The following is a 9244-nucleotide window of genomic DNA, read 5'->3' on the forward strand; positions in this document are numbered from 1 at the left end:
CCTAGTACTCATTTCATCTGTCAGATCTGGAGTGAATCTGGAGTAAAGATGGCGCCGGTGTCTATGGCTTGCCGTCTGTCTCTGCGCACTTTGTTTGTATTTTCGTTATTTTTGTCAATTATTATTGCAAATGTCAACTCTCTACTGGTCTACGACCGCCAAATACTCCTAGACCTTCGACCCTTGATTAAAAACGTGGTGCCATTTGACCATGATGGCCAAAAAACTTTCTGTCCTCCGTTTCTTACGGGAATACCAGCTCACCTTCGCCGTGTGTCAGCTCCACTTTTGCGCAGAGCGCGCCGGAGACGCCGGGGGAAACGCGGTGGTTGGCTGGTGAAATTGAGGACCAGGCTGGCGTCTTCTACTATGATTTTGCCTGGAATCCGTCCGGAATTTCGTCGCCTCGCCCCGTGGCGTTCTGCGGACCCGATCGACTCCTGTTTGGTTCCAGTGGCTGGCTTGGACGTGGGGCTCCCTGCTTGCCGTGTTCAGGCTCCTCACCTCCGCTGGCGCGGGGTGAATCAGCAGAATCTCCGGCCGCTTGCTCGGACTACACTGGCTGCAAAAGCCCCGGATCCAGTTAGGTTTGCCCTGGTGAATGCTAGATCGCTAGCAAACAAAACTTTCATCTTGAAGGACTTCTTTGAGTCGCGTGATCTGGATTTTTTCTGCGTAACGGAAACGTGGATTCCGGTGGGTGAGTCGAGTGCTTTTTGTGAACTTTTACCGTCTGACTGTTTGTACTTTAACTCCCCGAGGACGTCAGGTCGTGGAGGAGGACTGGCAACAGTCTATAAAACAAATTTTAAGTGTAAACAGCTCGCACTCGCTGTATCCTTTGCCACCTTTGAGGTGAATTTGTTTGAACTGAGTGGTGCATCTCCAGTGCTGTGCGCACTCGTATATAGGCCACCCAAATACAACAAGGATTTCATCACTGACTTTTCTCATTTTTTGGCTGAGTTTGTGCCAATGTATGACTGCCTCCTTATTGTAGGGGACTTTAACATTCACGTGTGCTGTCCTGAAAAGCCAATGGCAAGCGCTTTTTTAAATGTCATTGAGTGTTTTAATCTTGTACAGTGTGTATCTGGCCCCACGCAGGAACGTGGGCACACTCTTGACCTGGTTTTAACTCATGGCTTAACTGTTTCTAATCTTGAAGTCTGTGATGCTTTTTTCTCTGATCATATGCCTGTTGTATTTGAAATTTCCCTCTCTTGTGTCGTAGTTAAACCGTGCGCTCCTGTGCGCCGTGGTCGGATAGTTAACCCTTCCACTGCTGTTCAGTTTTCCTCTGTTTTTAATCTAAATTATGTCTCTCTCTGTCCTAACACAACTGTTGAAGATCTGTGCGCTGGTTTTAATGCTGCTTGTCAAGCAGCATTAGACACGGTAGCCCCCGTAAAAACCAGGCTGTCCAAACCGAGATCTGATCCTTGGCTGAACGATGTCACCCGCGCTGCCAGACGCGAGTGCAGAAGGGCGGAAAGAAAGTGGAAGAGGGATAAACTCCAAGTGTCATTTCAGATACTTAGAGAGAGTTGGTGTTCTTATCAGAAAATTGTAAAATCTGAAAAGACCAAGCATGTTTCTAACATTATTTCTTCTCATGGTCACAATCCTCGAGTTCTTTTTAATACTCTCAAAACTGTTTTAAATGTCCCACAACTTCAGTGCTTTGAGAACCCATCAAAAGTGTGTGAGGAGTTTCTTCATTTTTTTTATTCACAAGGTGGAGAGCATTAGGGCCCTTATTGGTCCACCTTTGTATGACCCTGGCATTTTTGTAACCTGTTCTGCTGTTTTGAACCAGTTTGAGCCTGTTAGCTTGCCTTTTTTAGAAAAGATTATTGGTCAAATGAAGATCAATGGCTCCCCCAATGATGTGATTCCCCCTCGTCTTTTTAAAGAGGTTTTTCCTACAGTGGCGCCCTGCATACTTGAAATTGTTAATGTCAGTTTAATTACTGGAGTCGTACCTATGAGTTTTAAGCATGCAGTTGTTCAACCCTTGTTAAAGAAACCTGGTCTGGACCGACTTGAGCTCTCTAATTATCGGCCGATTTCTAAGCTCCCTTTGCTTTCCAAAATTATGGAGAAAGTTGTTTATCTGCAGCTGAGCACATTTTTGAATGACAATTGTATAACTGAAATTTTTCAGTCTGGGTTTAAGTCAGCCCACAGCACTGAGACAGCTCTGCTGAGGGTTTTCAATGACATTCTTCTGGCTTCGGACTCTGGTGATACTGTTGCTCTGCTGCTATTAGACCTTACGGCTGCGTTTGATACAGTTGACCACCAAATTTGATTGTCTCGACTGGAGAACTGTGTGGGCATTAAGGGGTTGGCCTTAGCCTGGATTATGTCCTATTTGGAAGGCAGAAGTTTTTCAGTTCAGGTCAGTGATGCTGTGTCCTCTTCGGCTTCTCTGTCGTGTGGAGTTCCTCAAGGGTATGTCCTTGGGCCGCTACTTTTTTCAATGTACCTGCTGCCTCTTGGGTCAATCCTCAGAAGTCACAATGTTTCGTTTCATCTTTATGCTGACGATTGCCAAATATATGTGCCGCTAAGTCAGTCAAAAACCCTTTTAGAGTGTCTGAATGAGGTGAAAGCATGGATGGCTATGAATTTTTTGTATTTAAATGAGAACAAAACTGAGATTGTGTTATTTGCTCCTAGTGACTCAGCTACTGCGGTTCCTGTTGACCTGGGTTGTCTAACCCGAGACATTAGCCCTGTGGTTACAAACCTGGGAGTCAAGTTGGACGGTCGTTTAAAACTGGATGCCCAGATTAGTGCAGTGGTGAAGACCAGCTTCTTCCAGCTGAGGCAACTAGTCAAAGTAAAACCGCTTTTATCTCGACCTGATTTTGAAATTTTAATCCATGCTTTTATCACCACTCGTTTAGATTATTGTAATGCACTTTATACTGGTCTTAGCAAATCACTTATGGCACGATTACAATTAGTCCAAAATGCAGCTGCTCGTCTTTTAACTGGAACTCGAAAATTTGACCATATCTCACCCATTCTCCAATCCCTCCACTGGCTCCCTGTGCACTTTCGCACTGATTTTAAAATTCTTTTATTTGTTTTTAAATGTCTACATGGCCTGGCCCCCCAGTACCTGTCTGATCTGCTCGTGCCCTACACCCCCTTTCGTTCGCTCCGGTCAGCTGACCAGGCACTGCTGGTTGTCCCCAAGACCAAACGAAAATTAAGAGGTGACCGAGCGTTTGCCGTGGCAGCTCCGAGACTCTGGAATGAGCTGCCTTTGCACATCAGACTGACTGAGTCTCTTCCTGTTTTTAAATCCCGTCTTAAAACTCATTTATTTTCTTTGGCTTTTAACTCAGTTTGATTGTTGACTTTCAGTTTTGTATTACTGTTGCATTTATTTTTATTTTTATTTATTGTTTTATTTTTATTGTTATTGTGTCTTTGTTGTATGTTATTGTTTATTTATAGACTGTGTTCAGCACTTTGGTTAACAGTGTTGTTTTTAAGGTGCTTTATAAATAAAGGTGGATTGGATTGGATTGGACTTGTCCACCCGTCCAGCTTTGCGTTGTGCAGATTACAGGTTAAGTTTTAAGTGTTAGTAACATGTCCCACATTGTCCCACACACACTTATAATCGTCCCACATTTGGTTTGTTTGATGGTGGTGGTCACCCTAATGCTGCATTTACACGCTTTGACCCGCAGATGTTAATGACGTCATTGGCCAGCAGATGTCCTCAGCGCGCGCATTTTTCCAAACAGTGAATCATTTTGAAAAGTAATCGGTTCAAATGATTCGAAGCCTCGCTTCTTCCACTAAAGTCACCTTCACTGTTTCCAGTTCAATGTTTTACTTCCCTCTTTACTTCCTTATGAATTGTTTTATACACCGTTCTGTAGGTCTTTATAGCAAACTTTTCTTACGCTGAAATGATGTTGATTTTTTAAACACATTTTCTATTACTTTTAAATCCCATAAATAGATAAACTGTCTTAAACACTTTAACAATTATCTAAGATCATTTATTAAACACACATAACATTCAGTTGCCATTCATTTTATTTATACAATTACACAGTTAGAATCTTTAGAGAAAACTTTCTGCAGTATAAATCTTAAAACTAAACAGCAACGAAAAACCAAATATAGAAAAGTAGAATAGAAAAACATAAATGTACAAAAATAAATTCAAATCTAATATAACTAGTCTCTAAATTACAAATGAACAGATATTGAGAAGTTTAATCAAGAATAAAACGTAATTATTAAGTTGCCGAACATTCCTGATAGTCACCATTCGTCATCATTACTATGTTTTTTATATCAGTAAATGAGTGTTGACTGAGACTGAATACTCTCTCTCTCTCACGGTGTGAAACAACAGTAGCGTTAGTAGATGACATTAGAAATACATTATAGACTTCTATAATTCAATGTTAGGCTGCATAGATCAGGTCAGCCGGAACCGGGAACACTTCCCATAAATCCTGATGTACTCGTTACATCATAAGAAGAATGGCGTCTATGCTAATTTAAGTGTCTTTGTTTATCCCGAGGTTTCCCCGTAGCCTGCCGGATCCAGGCCGTATCCAGATCTGACGAAGGACCTTCGCCTGGACCCGATGACAACACAGTGCTGAAGTGCCAACTAGTCTCTCCCTATGGAGGATCCCTTTACCACTCTACAGATAAAGTGTTGTCGGGAAATTTCGTTTCGCGTACCTACCCCGAAGTGACAAAATAAAATAAAATTCTGTATCAAAATTTATAAGGAAAGCCCAGTACTTTGTTTAGGCTTGGTCTGTATGGAATTACAAACCTGCGTATATTCAAACGCACATAACTATAGAACCAATTCTTAATGCGCATGTGAACGCCATCAGCGTTTCTCACAGGTTCGCGTTTAAAGTCTGTGTAGAGAGAATGGTGTCGTCTTAGCGGCCCCTAAGTTAATAACTAATGATCGTTGCGACGGAAGCGAATCAATCAAAACTAACTTTAGCTGGAAAATAACTTTATTAAAGAACCGCTATAAAGCCAAAACAATCTCTGTTACCTTAAATTATACGCTTATCTCTGTAAAGCTGCTTTGAAACAATCTACATTGTTAAAAGCGCTATATAAATGAAGATGACTTGACTTGACAGGCTTTTATAACTATACCTCGAACAATAGGCACTTTATAAAGAAATCCATTGAAAATAGAGGACAGAAAAATAGAGCAGATAAATAGTTTTCCTTTGCAATTATTATTATTTTGAAGGCAAGTTCTTTCCTCTTGCAATATTCAGTTGTCCATGTCCCTTTGTTATATTTTCATCTAATTCTGAAGTGCAAAATATGAAGGTGTTATTATGAGCGAAACAGGGGAGAAAAGCCACACAAGAGTATCTGTAAATTTGTCACAGAGAAATGTTTTAGGAGAACAAGTTGAAACATGTCCATAACTACAACTACAACTACCTCTGTGGTGTGTTTAGCTTTTTTTTTACTTAATTTGACAGTTTTAAAAATGTATTTAAATAGTTTAGTAGCCTAGTTGTCATAATCATACAGGACTACAATCTTTTGACCAATTAAATAAACCTCTGCGTATCTGTGACCTAATATGTATAGGCTAGCCTGGTGTTTAATAATACATGTGTACATAGAAAATAATACAATGTATACTTCATTTTATACTTCATTATTATTTTTATTTTTTTAAAGTTGTCCCATTTTTCTTTTTTTTCTTTTTTTTGCCTGTATGGGAGTAACCCTCCCCCAACAGACCCATTTTCTCCAGAATTGCAAAAAAAAGAAAAGAAAAAAAAGGGTACTTATGTTCATAATCAGGATATTAACACAGGGGTGCAATCTTAACACAGCACAGGGGTGCATTGTTATCACTGCAAAATATGACACATCAGGACATGCATACAAAATACTTCAGAAATCATATTTCTGGATACTCAAATTTGGTTAAAACCTTTGTAGACATAGCTTGCATGACAGCACTACAAAAATACATAAAAGTGAAACCCCATTGCCTTATCTAATGCTTTTCTTATTGTTGTGGGCTTTATAGGGTGAGTGATATTTCTTATAATACACAAGTGAGACAGACTAGTGCAAATATTACAAATAGCTTGTTGTCTTTCCTCCAGTTGAATGAAAACATAATACTTACATTTAAATGTGAATTTGCCGTCCACCACCGAACACTCGGACGCAATTTTTAAAAATAGAAATGCTGTCGTCACCGGCGCACAATGACTTATGGGGTAGGATAGGGTAGGATAGGGTAGGATGGGGTAGGATAGAGTAGGATAGGGTAGGATAGGGTAGGATAGGCCGCTAAGGATCCATTTATGTATCCTTCCTTTCACGGGGAAACGAAGGGTGCATTTAGCATCGCTTTTGAATCAGGGAAGCCTTCGTCGCGCCGCGATGACGCAACCGGCCTTCGAATACGGCCTTCGAAGGATGCAGAATTGAATTGGGACAGCCTTCATCGCGCTGCAGTGACGCAATCGGCCTTCAAATGCAACAAATCGGCCTTCAAATACGGCCTCCGGAGGATGCAGCCTTCACATTGGGACACAGCTTATATCAGGGTTAACTCCGTCCTCAGACGAGAGCCAGGATAAAGAAGAGGGAGGAATAATGAGATAATGAGGTAACAAGAGGGACGGGGTAACATGTGACAGCTGAGCACACACACACCACGCGACGGCCATGTGCTCCGGAGTCACACACACACCACGCGACGGCCATGTGCTCCGGAGTCCGGACACACACACACACACACACACACACACACACACACACACACACACACACACACACACACACACACACACACTAGTGTTAGCACTCTAGAACGCATTTGTTCTCAGTCTTATCTCGGACTCAGACAAAGATGACTCTGGATTTTATCTCTAGATCATTCAAGAACACAATACCAGGACTTCATGAAAATTGATTTATTTGTTAACATACTGGGCCCTATCTCGCACCCAGCGCAATTGACTTTTTACACCGACGCATGTATCATTCCTATTTTGCTCCCGACACACAGCAGACTTTTCCCTCCACAGACGCACGCCGGTATGACTAGGTGGCCCTTTGCCACTGGAACTATGATACACTCCTTCCAAGCCATTGGGACCCTTCCCTGTTCCCAGGACATCTCAAAAATGTCAGCAAACACCCCACAGAGCTGCTCTGGGCTGCGTTTCCCAAAAGCATCGTAAGCCTAAGTAGTTCGTAAAAACGATCGTACGACTGATCTTAATATTACGGTCTGTTTCCCAAAAGCATCGTAACTTAAGTAGCACTTAAAAATCATCGTAGATCTACGAGTGCTCTGGAGTAATCTTAAATCCCCAAGTGAATTGTAAGAAGACAGATTTATGAGGTCACCTGCAGGACAACCGGCAGATTACACTTTTATCTAGATTTAACAGATTACACTGCAAAGTGAGTACAAATATAAGGTTTTTATTGTACTTTTTTATTGTACACTTTATTGTGCTTGTTTTTTTTTGTTTAAATGAATGTATAAATTAAATAATAAAAAGGGAAGAAAAAAATACACATCTAAATTAAATGAATGAACAAAAACAAAAAAATCATAAAAGAACGAAGTAATGTGGGAAATATGCTTCAAAGACTGGGCAAAATATGGATGAATAAAAAAAAAATCTGTCAATGACTTGCTGACGTGCACGAAAACCAGCCATGTATTGGGCATTTCTTGCAGACCACCTTCCCTGATCTTTGAACACCCCGGGTTGCAGTTAGTTTGCAATGTCCACCCAGATGTTTTGTTTTTCCTTATTTGTATGGTGTCCTTTAAATCTGTTAAAAATAACATCTTTGTTTCGCTCTATCTCCTCTAAAATTAAGGAACTAAGATACATCGTTATCGGGAAACCCGGCCCTGAACAGCACTTCAACAATCTCCCAGTAATTTCATCTGGTCCTGGACTCTTATTTACCTTAGTTCTCTTAAATACAGACCTAACCTCCTCCTTTGTAATTGAGAAAGGTATGGATTCTACCTGAGCCTGTTCCTCAGTTAATTTCTTTAGTTTGTCTGAAAAGTCATGAATATCAAAACGTGAAAAAAAGGTGTTCAACGCTTCAGATAACTCGCTATCATTTTTATACATTGGCAATTGGACTGGTTTATTATGTGTTTTTTTTTTACAAACCTATCATTCTTTTCACACCATCCCATACTACCTTCAAGTTGTTACTGCCCAAGTCTTTCCTCTATCTTATTTTTATATTGCAATTTAGCTTTCTTGGTTTCTGCTCTGACCTCCTTAGTTGCCTCCCTAATTTCATGCTCATCCCCCTTATGAAAAGCCCTATGTTCTCTTACGAGAGGTTCTCTCGTACTTGCGTAAGTATCTTACGCTAGGGGAAAACCTCTTTTCCTCGAGATATTGAAGCCAAAAATTATCCTTAATTTTGCAATAATGTAAAACGCATTGCAGCAGCATGCAGACATGGGCGAGACAGCTCGCGCGCCCATTGGCTGCTCTGCGGCAACTGCACCAGCCTATCGATAGAGGCCCCTCATGACGTCAGAACCAATGAGGGTGCTTCGCGCCCATTACGTCATGTCCCGCCGAAAGCGGGTCGGGCTAGGGCTATAAATACGGCCCAGAGAGGCTGGTTTGGTCAGTTTTTTATCTCTTCAGCTTGCCTACGCATCGCTGGATCCTGAGAGGAAGCCGCGCCGTCTGATTCAAGCACTCAGCGGGATTTGTTCTGCATCTGAAGCTGCCGGTCGACAACTCGCCGCCTTCAGTCGCCGTTCCTGCTCACGCATTCCGGCGTACATATCCTTTTCTCTGCTACTGTGTTTTGTGTATGTGTGTGTTCGCCGCCGCGACACACACTCTCATTGCACTAAAAGAGCCGGGCGTCCGGCGACTGCCCTCACTGCGAGCTAGTTACTGCCTATGGTGACTCTGCGGACTCACCTGGCATCCTTCTCCGAGACCGCTTGCCTTGCCTGCTTGGAGGATGATACCTACTCTCCCTCTGTTCGAGCCGCGCAAACTGCGCCGTTCACAGGGGAGGCTGGAAGCGGACGGTCGGGGTTAGTTTTTCTTTACGTACAAGAAAGCTACCCTGCCCCTGCGCCCCATTCACGCGTCACTCACCGGCGAAAGGAGAAAAGAGTGTTTATAGTCCCGCTGGACTGACCTGCATTTTCTCACACATTTCTCAGTTCCCT

Source organism: Leuciscus leuciscus (genome assembly GCF_965113295.1).
Source record: "Leuciscus leuciscus genome assembly, chromosome: 20".
Classification (NCBI taxonomy): domain Eukaryota; kingdom Metazoa; phylum Chordata; class Actinopteri; order Cypriniformes; family Leuciscidae; genus Leuciscus; species Leuciscus leuciscus.